The sequence below is a fragment of the Rhinatrema bivittatum genome, chromosome 6, assembly GCF_901001135.1.
Source record: "Rhinatrema bivittatum chromosome 6, aRhiBiv1.1, whole genome shotgun sequence".
In the NCBI taxonomy this organism is placed as follows: domain Eukaryota; kingdom Metazoa; phylum Chordata; class Amphibia; order Gymnophiona; family Rhinatrematidae; genus Rhinatrema; species Rhinatrema bivittatum.
Genome location: NC_042620.1, coordinates 326922786 through 326944069, shown reverse-complemented (window position 1 = coordinate 326944069; position 21284 = coordinate 326922786). Strand labels below are relative to the sequence as shown.

At 43.8% G+C, this 21284-nt stretch overlaps 1 protein-coding gene across 1 annotated transcript in view; it reads left to right on the top strand.

Moving 5' to 3' along the window:
* The first annotated feature begins 2879 nt into the window (after positions 1-2879).
* CAPN6 (calpain 6) overlaps positions 2880-21284 on the top strand; it is a 160458-nt gene continuing 142053 nt past the window's right edge. The window contains exon 1 of the mRNA XM_029607635.1: positions 2880-3016. The gene's annotated coding sequence lies outside the window, so the exon portion shown is untranslated. The remainder of the gene's footprint in view (positions 3017-21284) is intronic.

Genomic DNA, 21284 nt, shown 5'->3' with positions numbered 1-21284 from the left:
TAGATGGACCTGCTATTGAAAAAGCTCGGTCTTTGGTCGAGGAAAGGCGTGAGGCTTTAGTTGGGGGGTAGTTCAAAGTACCTTTATGATTATCTCTAATTGGCCTATTGGAGGAATGAAGTTTGAAGGGTATTTCAAGGTTGAGTTGGAGTTGGTGATGGATGGATTTATGTATTAGGGTAATTGCTTTGTAAAGGATTCTGAAATTTACAGGTAGCCAATGTAGGTTTCTGAGGATGGGTGAGATGTGATTTCCATGGCTGGTGTTGGTCAGTAATCTCGCTGCAGCATTTTGAATCATCTGAAGCGGTTTAATGGTCGATTTGGGTAGGCCAAGGAGGAGGGCACTGCAATAGTCAATCTTGGAGAATAACAACGCCTGGAGTACTGTTCTGAAATCTTTGAAAAAAAGAAGTGGCTTGAGTCGTTTCAGAACCTGGAGTCTGTAAAAACAGTCTTTGGATGTAGTATTAACCATTTTCTTAAGGTTTAGTCTATTATCGAGAATTACTCCAAGATCTCTCACCTGCTTATGAGTGATGAATGTGTTGTGAGGGAATGGTATGGGAATATTTTCTTCATTTGCTGAGATGAGGAGGAGCTCCGTCTTTGAAGAGTTAAAGACCAGATTTAATCTATTGAGGAGGTTAGTGATAGATATAAGGCAGTTATTCCAGTGGGAAAGTGCTTTTGAAATAGATTCTGTAATAGGAATAAGAATCTGTACATCGTCTGCATACAGATAATGAATTAAATTAAGGTCAGATAGCAATTGGCAAAGGGGTAGGAGGTAAATATTAAAAAGGGTTGGGGAAAGGGAAGATCCTTGTGGAACTCCTAAATTGGATTTTGTTAATGGCGATTCTTTGTTGTTGATTTTAACTTTGAAGGATCTATTGTGGAGGAAAGATTTGAACCAACTATGGGCAGATCCTGAGATACCAATGTCTGTTAGGCGATCCAGAAGAATGGAGTGGTTGATTTGCTTGCCTCAGTTCTGTTTTATGTGGACAGGGGTTCATATTATTATTAAAAAAAAATAATAATAAAATCCCACTATCGCCAACTGACATCTTGTTGACAGCCCCAGTAGATGCCCAAAGACGCACAAGTCGGGAGAAGAGAATGTGTGTGTGTGAGTGGTAGCCTGCATGAGAGTGAGGGCCTGTGTGTGTGTACGTATGTATGGACATGGGAGCAGGAGCCTGCATGTGAAAGAGCATGTAAGTGTGAGAGCCTATATATGTGTGTGTGTGCGGGAATGGGAGCCTGTGTGTATGTGAGAGAGAGAGCATGGAAGAGTGAGAGCCTGTGTATATGTGACGGAGAGCATGGAAGAGTGAGAGCCTGTGTGAGAGGAAAGCACGTGTGTGTGAGAGAGACATGTGAGAGTGAGTCTGTGTGTGTGTGTGTGTGTGTGTGTGTATGAAGGAGGAAGGAAAGAAGACAGAATTCTTGGTTTATAACCTTTCAGTTAACCTGGTTATCCAGATAATTTCTCTAATCCTCTCATATTTCATTGTTATCCTGCTCCTGTATATGTTACCTATCTCATATTTAACTTGGTTCTTTGTAAAGGCTATGCCTAACTGACAGTTTCCTGTCAGAGTTTCAAGTTTGTGTAAACCGATACGATGTGCAAACGGATGTCGGTATATAAAAATGTTTAAAAAAATAAATAAAAATAAGAGACCCTGAAAAAGGAACAAGGAAAAGACAGACAAGGGAGAAAAAGAGACTGGGACCAACCAATTAGAAAAATAAGATCAGACAACAAAGGTAAAAAAAAAATTATTTTGCCTTTCAGGGACTGGAATATGCCATCTTTGGGAATGTGCATTTCTTATATATTTGTACAGTGATCACTGAGTCTGGTTTCTCAGGCTTTCCATTTCAGTTTTGTCTGCATGTTTGTTTCTGATTTGTAGTCCCTTATTCTGTATTAGGTAAGGCTCTGTCTGTGTTGTGCATGTGTGACCAGCGTTTTGTTTCTCTGTAGGAATTTAAAGCAGTCTGGCTTGTTCTGTTTGCCCATTAGGTGGTGTATTAGTGTTCTAGGGCCTGGTGTAATGTTTGCCTTACTGCCTTTTCATAGATAAGGTTGCTGCTGCTTGAGTCCTGAGAGTTATTACTGTTATGGTATGGTAAAGTTCTAGGTATTTATTGTATTTATTTATTGCAGGGATTTGTGTTACTTCATAAAGAGTTTGGAAGTGAAGGGAATTTGTTTTGCTGTCACTGAGGTGATACCAGACTTTTAATTCTTTTTTTTTTTTTGCATGTCCTAGTTCTGTTCTCCACCGGTTGTAAATCTTTTTATGATGATTATTGCTGTTTTATTGTAGTTTTCTCTGCATTTTTGGAAAGAGAATTCAGAAAAGAATATATTGATTTTTGTTTTATTAGATGATTGGATCTGATATTTCTGTTCTTTGTTTACTTTTTTACAAGATATTGTGTATTTATAAACTGCAATAAATATCAAATAAATGAATACATATGAATAAGGCATTTTTAATGCTGGTAAGTGCTTGAAGTAATAGCATTAAAATACTTTAAAATGTCACTCATGCATGATTGCTGTTGCAGACTGCTCAGAAATCCATTGTAGGGTGCATGCTAAGGCATTATTTATCATTAAGAGTACAACTAGTAGGACCTAGGTCTGCATGTCTACTGCCCACCCATGGTAACCTTGCTCCCCCCCCCCCACACACACAATTCAGTTCCGGCTACGCCACCGATCGGATTAGTTAGAAAGTTGCAAACGTGGTAGCCTGTGCTCGCGAGACGTTGACTCCTGGTAAGCACCGTCCATGCGCTGAGGTTTTGTGATAAGGTGAGAACAGAATTAGTAACATGCACAAGGACCATCCGAGGCAAGGGTTTCCAAAGTGCTATGTCTTTAATATGAAAGGTCATCTTTAGAAGAAGAATCCCACAGTGCAAACGGGAACCGAGCTGAAGCATGGCACATCATTGTACAAGACTCAAGGCCCACAAATCTCACGAGTAGGTAAGAAGGGAAGGGTATGGAATATTTTCTGTGATTCTTTAAATTCAGTTCCTGATTGACTTGTTTGCAGATCTACAGCTTCGTATGTATTATTTAGTGCATAATTTTTATTTAGGATCAACCTCAGAATAAAGAACCATTTTGATTTGTCTAAATTCAATAATTTCTTTATTAAAGATTTTTAATCATACATAATTGATTAAGTATCACACAAATATCTAGCAATTGCTTTAGAGATTCAGGACAGTTAGAGATTTTCCTGCAGTTTCTAAAGTGACACAAACGTTAATCGAAAGTCTGCACAGATCTGTTAAATTCACAAATCCCACCAGCTAACCCCAGATTACTTAGGAACAATTATCTGAACTGACTTTTCAACATAGGTATGAGTTAATGTCTATTTTCTTCACACTGATAAACAATCGGTGGTTGCAGCTTGGGCAGTCTCCCTCTCTCCCTTGGAAAAGTGCCTTTAACCGTGGCAGCAATGCTTGCAGCAAGGATCGCTGGATAACGTCTGCCTTCAAACAAATGGGCCGATACAGCGCACTGTAAGCCTGCGTGTTTGACGCGGTATTTCTACCCCTTATACAGTAAGGGGTAATAGCGCGTCAAAAACCTGCATCCAACCCCCCTCCCCCCGAAACTAATAGCGCCCGCAGCATGCAAATGAATGTTGACGGCCCTATTAGTTATTCCCGTGCGATACACAAAGTAAAATGTGCAGCCAAGCCACACATTTTACTTTCAGAAATTAGCGCCTACCCAAAGGTAGGCGTTAATTTCTGCCAGCACCGGGAAAGTGCACAGAAAAGCAGAAAAAACTGCTTTTCTGTGCACCCTCCGACTTAATATCATAGCGATATTAAGTCAGAGGTCCCAAAAATAAAAAAAAAATTTTAAATAAAAAAAAAAATGTAAATCAGCCCGCGGTTTGGAAGTTGGACGCTCAATTGTGCCAGCGTCCGTTTTCCAAACCCGTAGCTGTCACCAGGCTCGAGAACTGACGCTGTAAAAATTGAGCGTCTGCTGTCAAACCCGCTGACAGCCGCCGCTCCTGTTAAAAAGGAGGCGCTAGGGACGTGCTAGTGTCCCTAGCGCCTCCCTGTACCGCGGGCCCTCATTTAAATACTTGATCGTCTCTCCTGAGGATTTGCTGTATCGGCCCGACAAGCAGGGATGTAGGTTGGTCACAGGAGCAGGAGCAAAGAAGCAGCCTTAAAGGTGAATTTTAAAAACCTGGTGCAAGCCAGAACCAGAAGATGCACATGCAGGTAGGGCTCACACGCCCACCATATTTTGAAAGCAGCCTGCACGCGCGCCTGTCTCCCGCTCGCTCAGAATTTTAAAAAAAGGGGGCGTGGTTGGGCAGGGCCTGGCCACGCTGGGGCGGAGCCGAGAGACGTGCCTGCGAATGCTTACGCGCCTGGGCGGGGCAGCCGGCTCCAGGGCTGCCTAACTTTACTTCTGCTATGGAGGAGGTGTAAGTTTAAAAAAAAACCAAAAAAAAACCCAAAACATTCTTGAGGGGGTCTGGGGTAACTGGGGAGAGTGCAGGCTATTAAATCAAGGGGGGATTTGAAGACCTAGCTCCACACTGGGCAAACTGGTGGACAAACTGATGAAACTGCTCTTGGTGTGCACATGCGCTGGTTATAAAATCCCCTGACTTACTTGGCCGAAAATTGATTTGCGTGGCTAATGGGGGGGCCTACTTGCAAAATTAGGTGCACACATACTGCACCAAGGCTCTTTTATAAAGTGAGCATGTATGTGCATGCGTGTCGTAAAACCACCGCGTCACTGGGTGCATGCGTGCCACCACCACCAGTGTCAAGGTACCGTCCTTGTGCAAACATCTTTTGGTGCTAGCCCTCGGGGGCCAGTGGCTATCATCGGTGGCAGCTGCTTTGTTCCTGGATTTTACTTACTTTATAGTAAGGGATCAGGCATAGTGCATGCACATGGGGGAAGACCAAGCTCAGCTTTTGATTAGCAGGGAAGTTAAGAGTTCACCTTTGCCTAGATGAGCGCGTGGTCTTAGGAATGCTACAAGATACGCCATATCCAATCTATGTCCAGTTCTTTGTCTCAGACAAGGACAGGGATAAACAGTTTTGTCAAATAAAGTTCATAACCTTGCTTTTCTGTAATGTCTGCATTTTCCATTCTTAAGCTGTAGTAGAAAATCCAAGTTCTTCCATCATAGTTTGGTTCAGGGAAAATAGTTGTTGGCCTAACTCAAGTTTGTGACATATTCCCTTGACATGCTCTATGTCTTGTGAACAGCATATCAGTCAGTAGGATGGATTGCAAGTAAGTTAGATCTACAGTCATTAAATAATATCCCGTGAGCAAACACGACCTGACCATGCAAAATGTGCACCTAAAGACCCAAGTGACGAATACAATTGGCTTAGTGATAGTCTCTTCGGGTGCCTGCCCAAGGTGTTCTGTTGGGCTTGGTCTTGGAGAGGGTGATTTTCAAAAGCTTATGACAGGGGTGAGCAGTTGTAAAAGTTCCCATTGAAAAGGTTACGTGTGCTGTGAGCTTCTTTTACCCATCCCCAAAACGAGATGGAGATGGAGAGGAGGGAGGTTGGGAGAGGGAAGGAAAGCTCCCTGTCACTGCATCCATTTGGGGTGAAAAAGCGGCCAGCGATCAAAGGGAAACCCCTATGCAGGACCCATAGGGAAAAGCCACAGGGGCAGTTTCAAAACTGGCCCCTGATACGGTGATTTTCAGAACAAGGCAGGGAATATTTACATGAAAACTTCACACCAGTTCTCAAAGGGGAGCAGGCGCATCTCTTCTCTGGGGTCAGCACGTTAATAAATGGTCTGGAAAGGGGAATGAAAAGAAAGCTATTGCTATCCCTGACAGTGAGTAACAAGTAATGAGTCTACTTCTTGAGATCTGCCAGGCTCTTGTGACCCAGACTGCCCACGGTGGGAGACAGGATGCTGCGCTTTGATGGACCTTGGTCTCACCCAGCCTGGCATTTATGTTCAGGAATCTGCAGAAGGTGTGCCTTTTCTACATTTTTGTCCTGAGAAGGAGAAAACAGCTTGCCTTCCTCTCCACCTGTCCGTAGGAAGAACATAAGAACTTGCCATGCTGGGTCACACCAAGGGTCCATCAAGCCCAGCATCCTGTTTCCAACAGTGGCCAAACCAGGCCACAAGAACCTGGCAAGTACCCAAACACTAAGAAAATCCCATGCTACTGATGCAATTAATAGCAGTGGCTATTCCCTAAGTATAATTGATTAATAGCCGTTAATGGACTTCTCCTCCAAGAACTTATCCAATCCTTTTTTAAACACAGCTGCACTAACTGCACTAACCACATCCTCTGGCAAGGCTCGCCTCTCTCCCTGCTCCGAGGAATCACAGGAAAAACCTGCCTTCCCATCCAGGCAGGACAAGGCGCGAGGGCAGTAACAGGTGCCGCAGACAAAGCAGGAGTATCTGGGGGTTTGAATCCCCAGTCTGTGCCGACATTACCAGTTGCTTTGCTAGGGTGCGTGTCGGGGGGCGGCGCGACGTTCGGGGCGTTCCGGGGGGTGTCGGGGGCGTGGTGCCGGCCCGGGGGTGTTCCAGGGGCGCAGCCGAGGCCTCTGGAACAGCCCCCAGGTCGGGTGATGGCGTGCCAGCAGTCCGCTGGCGCAGGCATAACTTTTTCGACAAAGGTAGGGGGGGTGTAGATAAGGCTGGGGGGGTTAGGTAGGGGAAGGGAGGGGAAGGTGGGAGGAGGCCAAAGGAAACTTCCCTCCGAGGCCGCTCTGAAGGGAACGGGCAGCGCGCGCAGGGCTCGGCGCGCACAGGTTGCACAAATGTGTGCACCCCCTTGCGCGCGCCGACCCCGGATTTTATAAAATCTGGCGTACTTTTGTTTGCGCCTGGTGCACGAACAAAAGTACGCGCGGGCGCACTTTTAAAAAATCTACCCCTTTGTTTTTACTCAATGTATAATTACATTCTGGAATTCATTGCTGAAAGATGTGGTAAAAACTGTTAGTGTAGCTGAAGTTATAAAAGGTATGGATAAAAGGTATGGATAAGTTCCTGGAAGAAAAGTCCATAAACTATTACTAAGGTGGGGAAAATCCACTGCTTGCCCTTGAGAATAAGCAGCTTGGAATCTATCAACATTTTGGGATTCTGCCAGGTACTTGTGACCTGGATTGGCCACTGTTGGAAACAGGATACTGGGCTTGATGGACCCTAACCCACTATGGCAAGTCTTATGTTCTTATTTTCAGAAAAATACAAATGGATTTTTAGATTAAAATCTGTAGAACATTTAGGTTTAAATTGTTCAATTTGTGAGACTGGAAAATTGGACAACCAAATGGCAGATGAAATTTAATGTGCACAAGTGCAAGGTGTTGCACATAGGGAAAAATAACCCTTGCTGTAGTTACACGATGTTGGGTTCCATATTAGGAGCTACAACCCAAGAAAGAGATCTAGGTGTCATAGTGGATAATACTTTAAAATCGTCGGCTCAGTGTGCTGCAGCAGTCAAAAAAGCAAACAACGTATTAGGAAGGGAATGGTGAATAAAATAGAAAATGTCATAATGCCTCTGGTAGCCACATCTCAAAAAAGATATAGTGATGGAGAAGGTACAGAGAAGGGCAACCAAAATGATAAAGGGAATGGAACAGCTCCCCTATGAGGAAAGGCTGAAGAGGTTAGTGCTGGTCAGCTTGGAGAAGAGACGACTGAGGGGGGGATATGATAGAGGTGTTTAAGATCATGAGAGGTCTAGAACGGGTAGATGTGACTCTGTTATTTACTCTTTCGGATAATAGAAAGACTAGGGGGCACTCCATGAAGTTAGCAAGTAGCACATTTAAGACTAATCAGAGAAAATTCTTTTTCACTCAACGCACAATTAAGCTCTGGAATTTGTTGCCAGAGGATGTGGTTAGTGCAGTTAGTATAGCTGGGTTTAAAAAAGGATTGGATAAGTTCTTGGAGGAGAAGTCCATTACCTGCTATTAATCAAGTTGACTTAGGTAATAGCCACTGCTATTAATTACATCAGTGGCATGGGATCTTCTTAGTGTTTGGGTACTTGCCAGGTTCTTGTGGCCTGGTTTGGCCTCTGTAGGAAACAGGATGCTGGGCTTGATGGACCCTTGGTCTGAGCCAGTATGGCCACTTCTTATGTTTTCAATTGATGTGGGGTTTTTTTACCAATTTAAACACCAAGTTTTTGAGGATTTTCCTTTCTGGTATTAAAAAAAAAAAACAACCTTACAATGTATATTTATTTTAAAAATACTATAAAATTATGAAATTTGAAAAAGATTACATATCACTTCTAACATATTTCTGTTAGAAGTGACATCTAAATTAATGAATTACTAGGACATTTTTCTGATTTCTTGGTACATTATAGAGTGTCATCACAATTTGGAGACTCTGCCATACTGGTCTTAGAACAAAATGGGATCTCAGCAGGTCATAAATTGGAGCAAGATGGAATTTATCCAGAGATGAATTTATACCTGAGTATCTGAGAGCACATAGGTCCTTTCTCCAGCTGTCCCCAACACAGTCATTAATCATTGTCTTTCTCTAAGAGAGAAGTTCATTTCTAAGCCAATACGTTAAGTGAACCTTCTGGAAATGTTTAATGCCTAGGCTATGACCAGGAAATTTTAGTTTTAAGGCAAAGCTAACTGTGAACAAGAGGCCTTGAATTTACAAAATAGGAATTCAGCTCAGATGTTGAACTTAATTTTCTACTGTTGTTGGTCTCCTGCCAGAATGAGCTAAACGCCAACAATAGTCTTATTATTCTGGCTGTTACTTTCATCCTGCCCCACCCTGGAACGTAAAGGGCCACGTGGGTGGCTCAGCAGCCAATCACTGCATATCAACTCTTTGCTTCTATTATGGGAAACCATAGTCCTGCCCTTTAACTCAGTGTTCCTGAACACAGAACGCAGCATTGGACAAATCAGGGTCAATAAAGTGCTCTCCCCCCACCTTGATGAATGCTTATTTGAGGCCATTTACTCTCAGTATTCATTTTTAAAATACCTACAAGGGGTTTCTGTATTTATCTCACTTAATACAGGTCAGCAGAGGAACATGATGTCAGAAAAAGACCTTGGGGCCTATCTAGTCAGTCCATCTCTACAATCCCTACCACTCCTTTAGAGATCCCCTGAGCTTGTCCTATGCTTTCCTGAATTCAAATACTGCCCTTCTCTCCACCATCTCAACTGGTGCATCCACCATCCTTTCTGCATAGAAATACTTCCTTTCTGTGTTTATCTCCATGCACCCATATCCAGTGACCCCTTGCTCTAGAGCTTCCTTTCCATTGAAAGAGGACAACTTCAGAGGCATTTAAATGTCTCTATCATATCTAGGGTTGTCAACTGGCTCCAGATTTCCAGGACAGGCTGATCGTCCTGTTCTGATTTTCCTATGGCATTCCCTAAAAAAAGCAAGACTATAAGTATCTGCATGCAGGTGAGTAAAAGTAGAACTGGATCAATGTGTCTTGAAAATCTGGAGCCAGCTGGCAACCCTAATCATCTCTCTCCTATCTCATCTTTCCTCTAGGGAATACATTTTTAGATCTTTAAGATGGTCCCCATACACTTTACAATTGCTTCATGGAGCAATTGGTTGAGGAACCAGTGAGGGAGCTATTTTAGATTTAATTCTTAGTGGAGCACAGGATTTGGTGAAAGAGGTAATGGTGGTGGGGCCACTTGGCAATGGTGATCATAACATGATCAGATTTAAACTAATGACTAGAAGAGGGGCAATATGTAAATCTACAGCTCTTAACACTAAATGTTCAAAAGGGAAACTTTGATAAAATGAGGAAAATATTTAGAAAAAACTGAAAGGTGCAGCTGCAAAGGTTAAAAGTGTTCAACAGGCTTGGGCATTGTTTAAAAATACAATCCTAGAGGCGCAGTCCATATGTATTCCACACATTAAGAAAGGTGGAAGGAAGACAAAACGATTACCGTCATGGTTAAAAGGTGAGGTAAAAGAGGCTATTTTAGCCAAAAAAAAAAATCCTTTAAAATTATGAAGAAGGATCCATCTGAAGAAAATAGGATAAAACATAAGCATTGTCAAGTGTAAAACATTGATAAGACAGGCGAAGAGAGAATTTGAAATGAAGTTGGCTGTAGAAGCAAAAACTCATAAAAAAAACTTTTTAAAATATATCCAAAGCAAGAAACCCATGAGGGAGTCAGTTGGACCATTAGATGACCGAGGGGTTAAAGGGGCTCTTAGGGAAGATAAGGCCATTGCAGAAAGACTAAATGAATTCTCTGTGTTTACTAATGAGGATGGTGGGGAGATACTGGTTCCAGAGATGGTTTTCAAGGGTGATGAGTCAAAGAAACTGAACCAAATCACTGTGAACCTAGAAGATATAGTAGGCCAGATTGACAAACTAAAGAATAACAAATCACCTGGACCAGATGGAATTCACCCCAGGGTTCTGAAGGAACTAAAAAATTAAATTTCAGATCTATTAGTTAAAATTTGTAACCTATCATTAAAATCATCCATTGTACCTGAAGACTGGAGGTAGCCAATGTAACCCAAATATTTAAAAACGGCTCCAGGGGCGATCCGGGAAACTACAGACCAGTGAACCTGACCAGTGCCTGGAAAAATAGTGGAAACTATTCTAAAGATCAAAATCACAGAACATATAGAAAGACATGGTTTAATGGAACAAAGTCAGCATGGCTTTACCCAGGGCAAGTCTTGCCTCACAAATCTGCTTCACTTTTTTGAAGGAGTTAATAAACATGTGGATAAAGGTGAACGGTAGATGTAGTGTATTTGGATTTTCAGAAGGCGTTTGACAAAGTCCCTCATGATATCCCTAAGGAATATGCATGGATTGTGGATATCCTGAACACCAGGCCTGTTTGTGGCTCTTGAGGGCCGGAGGTGGCTACCCCTGCCCTTCCACCTCCAATCTGACAGAAAGATCCCTCCCGTGTTTTAGCTGAAGGAGCACAGCCCGGCAGTAAGGCTTCAGCTGACTTTCATTAGGCAGTACTGCCACCTAGTGACAGCCACCTAGAATCGCGCCTTGTTTGACCTGATGCAGTTCCATAAAAACATTTTCCCTGTAACAAACACAAAATGTTTTGCTTCAAGGTAAGTTTAAGGTGAATTGGAAATCTCTAGCGAGGCTGTCTTTGGGGAATTTACACAAAACATCAGAGAATGTTTCTCTTTTGGCAATCCTCGCACTGCCTGCCCTGTGCATTTTCCTAACCCCTGGGGTTTGCAGAAATAATTGAAACACAGTCACAGGCGTGGTTTTCCTTTGCCTCTTGCCAGCGCTGTAAATAAAAGTAGCTGCAGCATTGGTGCCTGATTTCTGAGTGGGGAGAGACTGGAAGGAAAATTTCATTTCATTTCGTGCTTTTCTTTGAGACTATGAGTCTATTGGAGGCGCCAGATTAAGTCAGGCCTAAGAGCCAACCAGCCCAGCATCCTGTGGCGATGGTGGATGGGTCATGGGGGGTCATGGGATGAGGGTGAAAGGGGGGGTAGACTCGGGAGTAATCTGTGGAACAGCCTCCCAACGTAACCGGTGGAGACAAAGCCAGAATCTGAATTCAAGAAAGCATGGGATAGGTGCAGGGGTTCCCTAGGGAAGGAGGGGATAGGAATTATAATGCTAAATTAATTGGACGTAGGGGCAGACTGGATGGACCCTACGGTCTCTCTCTGCCCTCATGGGTCTGAGTTTCTGTTGTTGCTCATTCCTAAGAGTAAGTGGTGGCTTTCCCCGCTCTGCCTGGCTAGAGTTGTTCATGACTTTTTCCCTCCGGAAACCCCCGCTGTGTTAGACGGCCTGACCACATCTTCTGGCAACAAATTCCACAGACTGATTGTGCATCGAGTGAAAAAAGTGCTTTCTCCAATTTGTTTTACATCTGCTACTTGTTAGTTTCCTTGAGTGTCTCTGAAAGGGTAAATAACCCTTCCCTATTTTCCTGTTCCATCCTACCAGTATTATAGGCAACCCTAGATGAACCTTCAGCCTCTGTGCTCCCCCCCCCTGCTCCCTATTAACTTTCAGACCCTTAGCCCCCCCTCTCCCCCACCCCGAGATACTGATAATTATTTTATTTTTAAAAAACTTCTATACTGTAAATCTCCATTTCTAGGTGGTTTATAATAAAATATTCATAAAAGGTAAGCAAAATAACAAAATAAAATAAGATACAAACTTAAAATTCACTGAAAAACCATAAAACGAATTAAAAAAAATATATAAAAAATTATAAAAATTCCCCCTACTCTAATAAAACTGCCCAGATGCTGTTCAGAAAAGAAGCGAAGTCCCCATTTCCATAAATCGCCATCCCTTCACTATCCAGTAAAAGGGCCGTATCAGTTGCTGGTGCTCATACAAGCATGCATAATTGCCATATTGACAATCTGAGGTTGTTTCTGACAACATAAACAGCTATTCAAACAGAAAACAAGAAACAATGACCCACCCCTACATTTATTCTCCGCCGGCTTCACTACACGAGATATTCCCAGCAGGATTCAAAGTACTAAGGTGCACAAAGCCATCGGAAGTCGGCCCAAACTCATCAAATCAGATTGCTAAAAACCTGCTGGTAAACGATGAGGTTTTAACAATCTTCTAAACTTCAAGAGAGAAGATTCAGCCTTAATGATGTTCGGAAGGCCCATTCCATATGGTGGGTCCCCCACACGTAGAAGAATCGCTCTCCTAATGCGTCACGTCTTATTAGTTTAAATGACGGTACGCATAATAAACTCCGAGCCCCGGGCGAAGGCTGCGTGCAGGTTCCTACAAATTTAAGGCTCCATTAAAAGTGGGGGGTGCGAGCCCATGGGCTCTTTTGAGGAGTCAGAAAAAAATCTTAAATTTGATGCACCGCACTATGGGGCAGATTTTTAAAACGTACGCGCAACTGGCGCAAACAAAAGTACACTGGATTTTAACAGATACGCGCATAGCTTTTCAAATCCGGGGTTGGCGCGTGCAAGGCTGCGCAAAATCACCAGCCTGCGTGCGCCGAGCCGCGCAGCCTGCCTCCATTCCCTCCAAGGCCGCTCCGAAATCAGAGCGGCCTCAGAGGGAACTTTTTTTTTTTGTCCCCCCCCACCTTTCCCTCCCTTCCCCTATCTAACCCACCCCCCAGCCCTAACTAAATCCCCCTTCTGACCTTAGGAGCAGATTTTCAAAGGGGTAACACGCGTAAGATATTATTATTATTATAAATCGACATTCAATCTGAAAACCTGCCCCAAGCTCCCCCTGCGCACGCCGAGCCTATGTTGCATAGTGTGGCACGCGCAAAGCCCCGGGACGCGCGCAAGTCCTGGAGATTTCCTGGGGGGGGCGGGGCCGCAGCCTCCGGACCAGCACCCAAACCGGAACATGGCACGCCTACAAAGGTAGGGGGGTGGAAGGAAAGTTCCCTCCGAGGCCGCTCCGATTTCGGAGCAGCCTTGGAGGGAACGGAGGCAGGCTGCGCGGTTCGGCGCGCGCAGGCTGCCGATGTTGCGCAGCCTTGCGCGCGCCGACCCCAGATTTTAAAAGATACGCGCGGCTACACATGTATCTTTTAAAATCCGGCGTACTTTTGTTTGCGCGGGCGCAGTTTTTTAAAAATCTACCCCTTATTTCGTTGAGTTACGCCTCTGACAGGCGTAAGTTGCGCGTGTCGCCGGCTCCCTGACCTGGCCCAGGCCGCTGTGCCGGAGCACTTGGCCCCTCCCCCGGACCGCCGTCACGCCTATGGACATGCCACGAATGCCGCGCCGACCCCGACATGCCCCCCAAGCAAAGCCCCGGGACTTACGCGCGTCCCGGGGCTTTGCGCGCGCCGGCGGCCTATGCAAAATAGGCCGCCGGCGCGCAGGGCTTTTAAAATCTACCCCTATGATTTCCCCAGCACTATCCTTCCCAGAACAATCCTGAAAGAACATAGAATTAAAAATATGGAGGATAATTTCTGAAAGCCATTTACAACACTGGTTAATTACTGATGTACCTGCATAAAAAGTGCTTTGAATCTTGCCCACCCTAAAAACACCTATAAGTTCACAGTTCAAAGGGAAAAACTAATTGTCCCCATAATTTTAAAATGTAAACGTTTTTGTGTATATACACATACTTATATATCCATATATACATAGACAAAAAAACACTCCGAAGGAATGGAAAAAGGGCACTTATGTATGTGAAATGGGAACAGTTAAAAAGTAAATCTTTATTAGTATATTATTTGAAACAATTAAAATAAAAGAACACTTTATTATTGTTGAGTATAGCGCATCAAACAGCCTAACATGTATCCCTATATACATACATGAGTTAAACAATCCACTATAAGTACCTCCCCGCCTGTATACAGATTCTTTATGAACACTGATTCACTGTTGTGTCCATATTACTTGTTCACATACCAAAATAAAAAGACATCACAACATCTTACAGCATGGCTTAACTCAGAAATTATATATATATATATATATAAACATTGTGTTTCTATGTCACAAGGGAATGTCAATTTGCTGTAAACGTCAACTCAAAAAAGCATTGCTCAAGAGTATACAAAACAGACAACTCACACAGCGAGAAATATGAACAATTTATATTTATTCAGAAATCAGCTTGAAGGCTGTAACAAAAACGGTGTTCCTCTTGGGAATGATGTCAAATGCCCCGAGAAGGCCCTTGTTTCACCAAAACGGCTTCCTTAGGGGGGAACCCCGATGTAACGGACACCCGAAAATCTTCTAGGACTCCACACATGCAAAAGCAGGGGGAGCCAGTGGTGCATCTAGGCCTGTTACGTCGGCTTCACTCATATGTGGTTTGGAAACAGGAAAAGCATGGGAAGTGCTGGTTTTGTGGTTAATATCCATAGAAAGGTTACTTCGGTTTAAAGGGGAGACATAGGAAGGCTTGCAGACGTGGGACCAAGTTTTTTGGAGTGATTCCGTGATTGGGAGAAGTATTTGAACATCGTCCGCGTAGAGGTAGTGCGTTAGTTTTAAATTGGTAAGTAGTTGGCAGAGTGGGAGAAGGTAAATGTTGAAGAGGGTGGGTGAGAGTGAGGATCCCTGGGGAACTCCGAAATTGGAAATGATGGGGTTTGATTCCTTGTTGTTTATCCTAACCTTGAAGAATCTATTGTCGAGGAAAGATTTGAACCACTTGATTACAACTCCCTTGATGCCTAAGGGAGTTGTAATCAAGTGGTTCAAATCTTTCCTAATCCACTTGATTACAACCCCTTAAATAGGATAGACGAGAAATAACAGTAACATTAACATTAACATGGTTCCTCGGTGTGAACGAGGAGAGAGGATAACAACATATGGTTCCTCAGTATGAGGAAGATGGAACAGACGCAATGTGGTCTATTTTTTATTGGAGGAGGTGTGAGTTTTTATTCTGGGTAGGCATGTTTGAACAACCATGTTTTCAATTTCTTTTTGAAGTTGTTCATACATGGTTCAAGGCGTAGGTCAGGCGGCAGTGTGTTCCAGTGAGTGGGACCTGCTATGGAAAGAGCACGGTCACGTGTAGAGGTGAGATGGGCTGCTTTAAGGGAGGGCACAACTAAGGTGCCTTTATTGGTCGTTCTAGTCGGTCGATTGGACTGGGTGGTTGTGAAGGGTAGGTCTAGCCAGTTGGAGTTGTGGGTGTAAATTGCTTTATGCATTATGGTGAGTGTTTTGTAGATAATACGAGAGGCTATGGGGAGCCAGTGTAGGTCTCTGAGTATAGGGGTGATGTGGTCATATTTACGAGAGTATGCAATGAGTCTCGCTGTGGCATGTTGTAACATTTGTAGAGGTTTGATGGAAGAGTAAGGGAGTCCTAGAAGAAGAGCATTACAGTAGTCTAATTTGGATGATATGGTGGCCTGTATGACTGTACGAAAGTCTTGGGTGTGAAGAAGGGGTCTGAGTTTTTTTAAGTACGTTGAGTTTGAAAAAACAAGCTTTGAGAATGGAGTTTATGTAGTTCTTCATGCTTAGTTGGTGGTCAAGGAGAACTCCAAGGTCTCTCACAGCTGGTTGTGTTGAGAGGAGGTGGAGTTTGGAGTTACCCAATGGCGGAGGTGCAGGGGCAGCATGAGGTGAGATGAGTAGAAGTTCCGTTTTGTTCGTGTTGAGGGCGAGGTGTAGGTTGGTGCGCAGGGAGTTGATGGCTGTAAGGCATTTCTCCCAATGTTCTAGTGCGTCAGAGATGGAGTTCTGGATGGGGATGATGATCTGAACATCATCAGCGTAGAGGTAAAACTTGAGATGGAGATCAGAGAGGAGTTGGCAGAGAGGGGTGATGTAAATATTGAAAAGGGTGGATGAGAGAGATGAGCCTTGGGGGGACTCCCTGTTGGAGGGGTTGTGGTGTGGATGTGGAGTTCCCGATTTTGACTGAGAACTTTCTGTTTGAGAGGAAGGATTTAAACCAGGAAAGGGCTAGGTCTGAGATGCCAATGAGTTCCAGTCGAGTTATTAGATGGTGGTGGCTGATGGTGTCGAAAGCTGATGAAATGTCGAGGAGGGCAAGGAGGTAGCTATGGCCTTGACCCATGCCTCTGAGGAGGTGGTCGGAAAGGGAGAGCAGAAGGGATTCAGTGTTGAAGTGTTTCCTAAAACCAAATTGTGCTGGGTGAAGGATCTGGTGGTCTTCTAGATAGTTAATGTTACTGTTATTTCTCGTCTATCCTATTTAATTATTTACCCTCCTCCCAGTTTCTAATTCCCTGTTAAAATGTAATTTCCATACTTTACCAGTTTTGATGTAAACCGGCATGATGTCCACAACTAATGCCGGTATATAAAAATGTTTAAATAAATAAAATAAATAAAATAGTTCATGAGTTGGAAGTTAACCACTCTTTCCAAAAGCTTGGCAATGAAGGGGAGGTTGGATATTGGGCGGAAGTTAGCAGGGTCTTTGGGGTCGAGCGAAGGTTTCTTAAGGAGGGGTTTGACCACTGCGTGTTTGATCTGTTCCAGATGCACTCAATGTGCAATCGAGCAGTTGATAATATCTGCTACGGCTTTAGCTATTGTATTGGGTATGGTTAGAAGTGCTTTGGAGGGTATAAGGTCTTCAGGGTGGTAAGAGGGTTTGAGTTTTTTGAAAATGGTTTGGATTTCTATGGTGGAGGTGAAGTCAAGGGTGGGCATTGAGGGTTGGGTTTCTATGGTGGGGGTGAAGTTAAGAGTAGGCATTAAGGGTTGGGAGGGGGAAGAGGGAATGGTCAGGGTAGGTGTGAGACTGTTTGAAGAAGGGGGGAATCTCTTTAGGAGCGTTGCAATTTTGTTGAAGAAGAACTTGGCTAGTTCCTCGCATTTGGCGGAGTCATCGAATTCAGGTGTAGTGGGAGGGATAGGAGTCGTGAGGCCAGAGACGTAGGAAAAGAGTGTTTTGGGGTTGAATCTGTAGTCATGGATTTTTTTAGCGTAATAATCTCGTTTGTGTTTTTGGGTGGAGAAGTCTGTAGCTGTGGAGAACTGATTTGTATGCTGCAGAGTTCTGCTTCATCGGCCCAAGGGTTCACAAGCCTGAGCATAACACTCTTCAGCCTTTCCTCATAGGGGAGCTGTCCATTCCCTTTATCATTTTGGTTGCCCTTCTCTATACGTTCTCCATCGCAACTCTATCTTTTTTGAGATGCGGCGACCAGAATTGTACACAGTATTCAAGGTGTGGTCTCACCATGGAGCAATACAGAGGCATTATGACATGTAATGTAATGTACCACAATCCGCTTGTGATTAAACTACTCTGAATAATTTTTTATCATCCGCAAATTTGATATCCTCACTCGTCATATTCCTTTCCAGTCCAAATACAGATCCCTGAGGCATTCCACTGTTTTCCACTGAGAAAATTTACCATTTAATCTTACTCTGGTCTTTTAACCAGTTTGCAATCCACGAAAGGACATCGCCTCCTATCCCATGACTTTTTACTTTTCTTAGAAGCCTCTCATGAGGAACTTTGTCAAATGCCTTCTGAAAATCCAAATACACTACATCTACCGGTTCACCTTTATCCAAATGTTTATTAACCCCTTCAAAAAAATGAAGCAGATGTGTTAGGCAAGACTTCCCTTGGGTAAATCCATGATGACTTTGTTCTATTAAACTGTGTCTTTCTATATGTTCTGTGATTTTGATCGTTAGAATAGTTTCCACTATTTTTCCCAGCACTGAAGTCAGGCTCATTGGTCTATAGTTATCCGGATCACCCCTGGAGCCCTTTTTAAATATTGGGGTTACATTGGTCACCCTCCAGTCTTCAGGTACTGTTATTGTTTGTAAGGTTTTGGGTGGACCCATGGACACTGTGGCAGATATCCACACCCACGGGGGGGGGGGGGGGGGAGTCCTGTGAGGGGCCACAGGTCAGGCTCAGCTTTAGGACACACAACAAGAATTATCTTTTATTAAACAGAGTTGAGAAGCCACCATAGGTGGCAGTAGTGAGTAGAGATGAAGCCCGGCTGGGCTTAGGGTTCCTCAGGATACTGGAACAGCGATCCCTCAATAGCTGTGCTGTAGTGGAGAGAAACTGAGATAGTGAGTACAGTGGAACATACACAGAGTTCTGGTATTGAGCCTCGTTGGTTGATTACTCACACAGCGGTTTCTTCTGGAAGGTAACACAGAAGCTGGAATAAAGGCAGGCCCTCGAGGAGGGAGTTGCTGGTTCCAGGGAACAGCTCTGAGAGAAAGTAGATGGTAACTCATGATGGTGTAGGCAGCGAGTCCGGGTATGCAAAAACCTAAATAAATAAAATAAATAGTAAATCAGACCCTTAGCTTGTGAGCCCTCTGGGGTCAGTGAAGATCCTTCTGTACCTGAGCTACCGATGAAACGGTGTGAAGTGACCTAAGCGTACACTGAATAAAAACAAAAGCGCGTGGGGGGAAGCTCGTACTCTTGCAGCTCGTGACGTATCCAGTCGTGTTCTGGAGGGGGCTCCGGTGGACGTCACCCTTCATTCACTTGCAACGAGTATTACACCAAGGGGGATCTATGCTGATCAGAAGTCAGTACTGGGGCCTAACTCCAAAAGTTAGGAGCCTAAACTGTTTGAAAATTGGCCCCCTAGTTTTTGCTCAAGGCTTACATTTCACCTGTTTGCTCAATCAAAACTATGCCCACAGTCCTTCTGATGTAAATAATGCCCCCTCCCTCACCCAACTAGAAAGATCCTGAGCTGTTGGATCTGAGAAGGTCAGGCCTGGCTGCTATCTGGACAGAGGCCACCAGGGAAGGCCTGGTGCTATAGGGCTGCAGAAGCCAATATCCTGCTGAAACTGTCGGGGGTCACTGCGGCGGGACCGTCATCGTCTGAGTCTGTAAAACAGGCATGCTACTATCACTGGAGAGCTCCAGACGTGATGTGCAAAACGTTACACATGCACAGCTCTTGAAGCATCCTGCATTTTGCCCAAGACATACATTTGAAGCAAACAAGGCACACAAAAAAAAAAGAGAACTAAATGTTATACTAGAAAGGTTTTGCAATCCACCATAACAAATTCAAACAATATTCCAAAGAAACAATTATCAAAAAATATATTTAAAAAAAAACGAGGTGCTGTGCCCAGCAAGGCACGGGCCACCCGGTCTTATCATTCAACTCAAAATGTTAATTTTTTTAAAATAATTGTGTAAGCAAATAAAAAAGGAACACCAGTCCAAAACAAACTTTAAATAGCCCAAAGGAAAAAAAAAACCCCAACCCGATTGCTCTAAAGGGTAGGCAAGAAAGCATTACAGGACTTTTTCCAGGTCTGTAGGGTTTCATGGGATGAACCAATCTTCTTTCATCTGCCAGCACGAGTCAACCACCAAGCCCGGCCATTGTGCTACATTCTGGCGGTGTCCCTTTAAGTGGCTGCTGTACTTATAAATATGCTTTATCTGCACAAACAATTCCAGAAGCTGCTCCATCCCAGAGCAATTTATTCTGCATGCATTGGCCCCTCCGGTAACCTTTACTGGCTTGAGCAAAGCATTGCTGGCAGTTAGATGACAGTCTATACCAAATTAAAGTCATCTCATTAGCATCTGTCAATTTAATGCAAAGGAGCCACAAGCCAAGGACCCCAGGCCCGGTGCAAGGGTAATAGGCACCCTAGGCGAAACTTATAGCCTGGCATCCCCCCACCATCACCCCCTGAACTTCCCACACACAGTAAAAAAATTATTTTACATGGAAAAGATAAAAATATCACTTACAACATGCATTTACATTTACATGCACTCCTAGAGTGCCAAGCAGAAACCTCCACCAAACAGGACACTTGGAACCCATATGGACTTAGATTATTGTAACACACATCGGATGTGGGCTTGACCTGCAGAAAGCCAGGAGTAAACTGAATTATAATTACAATATAGTAAACTCCCAAAACAGCACCAATTACCAGCACTCCATCAGTATCAACCCTACCTAGGAAAAGGAAACGCTGCAAACATTACACCAGGCCCTAAAACAACAATACACCTCCTATTTCAAAAACAGAACAAGTCAGGCTACTATAGATCCTTACTCAGAAACCACATGCTAACAGAATACCTCACCTTAGTCACACAGGTGGAACCAGACAGGCCCTCACCCTATGCAGAATAAAGAGACCATAAAGTATAACTAGAAACTTGTAGAAAGAACTGAACTTGGAACAACAAGCCAGACTCTGTATGCAGCGCAACACTGGAAAAACAGAATCACCAATGCCCCATAAAACCTCAATCATAATAGTAACACCATATGAATAAAAAATAAAAATCTCAAAACAGCTGACAAAAAGAATAAAATCCAATAATTAAACTCATATATAAATAGAAACGACTGCAGAAGAAGACCAAACGGCCCATCCAGTCTGCCCAGCAAGTTTTGCACTTTTTTTTTTCTCATACTTATCTGTTTCTCTTGGCTCTTAGTAACTTTATGGTTCTATTTCCCTTCCACCCCCACCATTAATGCAGAGAGCAGTGTTGGAGCTGCATCTAAGTGAAATATCTAGCTTAGGCCTAGATTTATCAAAATGCGGTAAGTACTGCATGCGATAGCAAAAGGGGTGTCCTGCATTCAACCACTGGGGGACCCGTTTTTCAATGATCCCAGGGGGGGGGGGGAGGGAGAGAGCGAGAGAGCGAGCCTGGCCATAATGTCATGGCCCAGAGGTAGGTATTTGTATCCCTAGGATAGGCCCA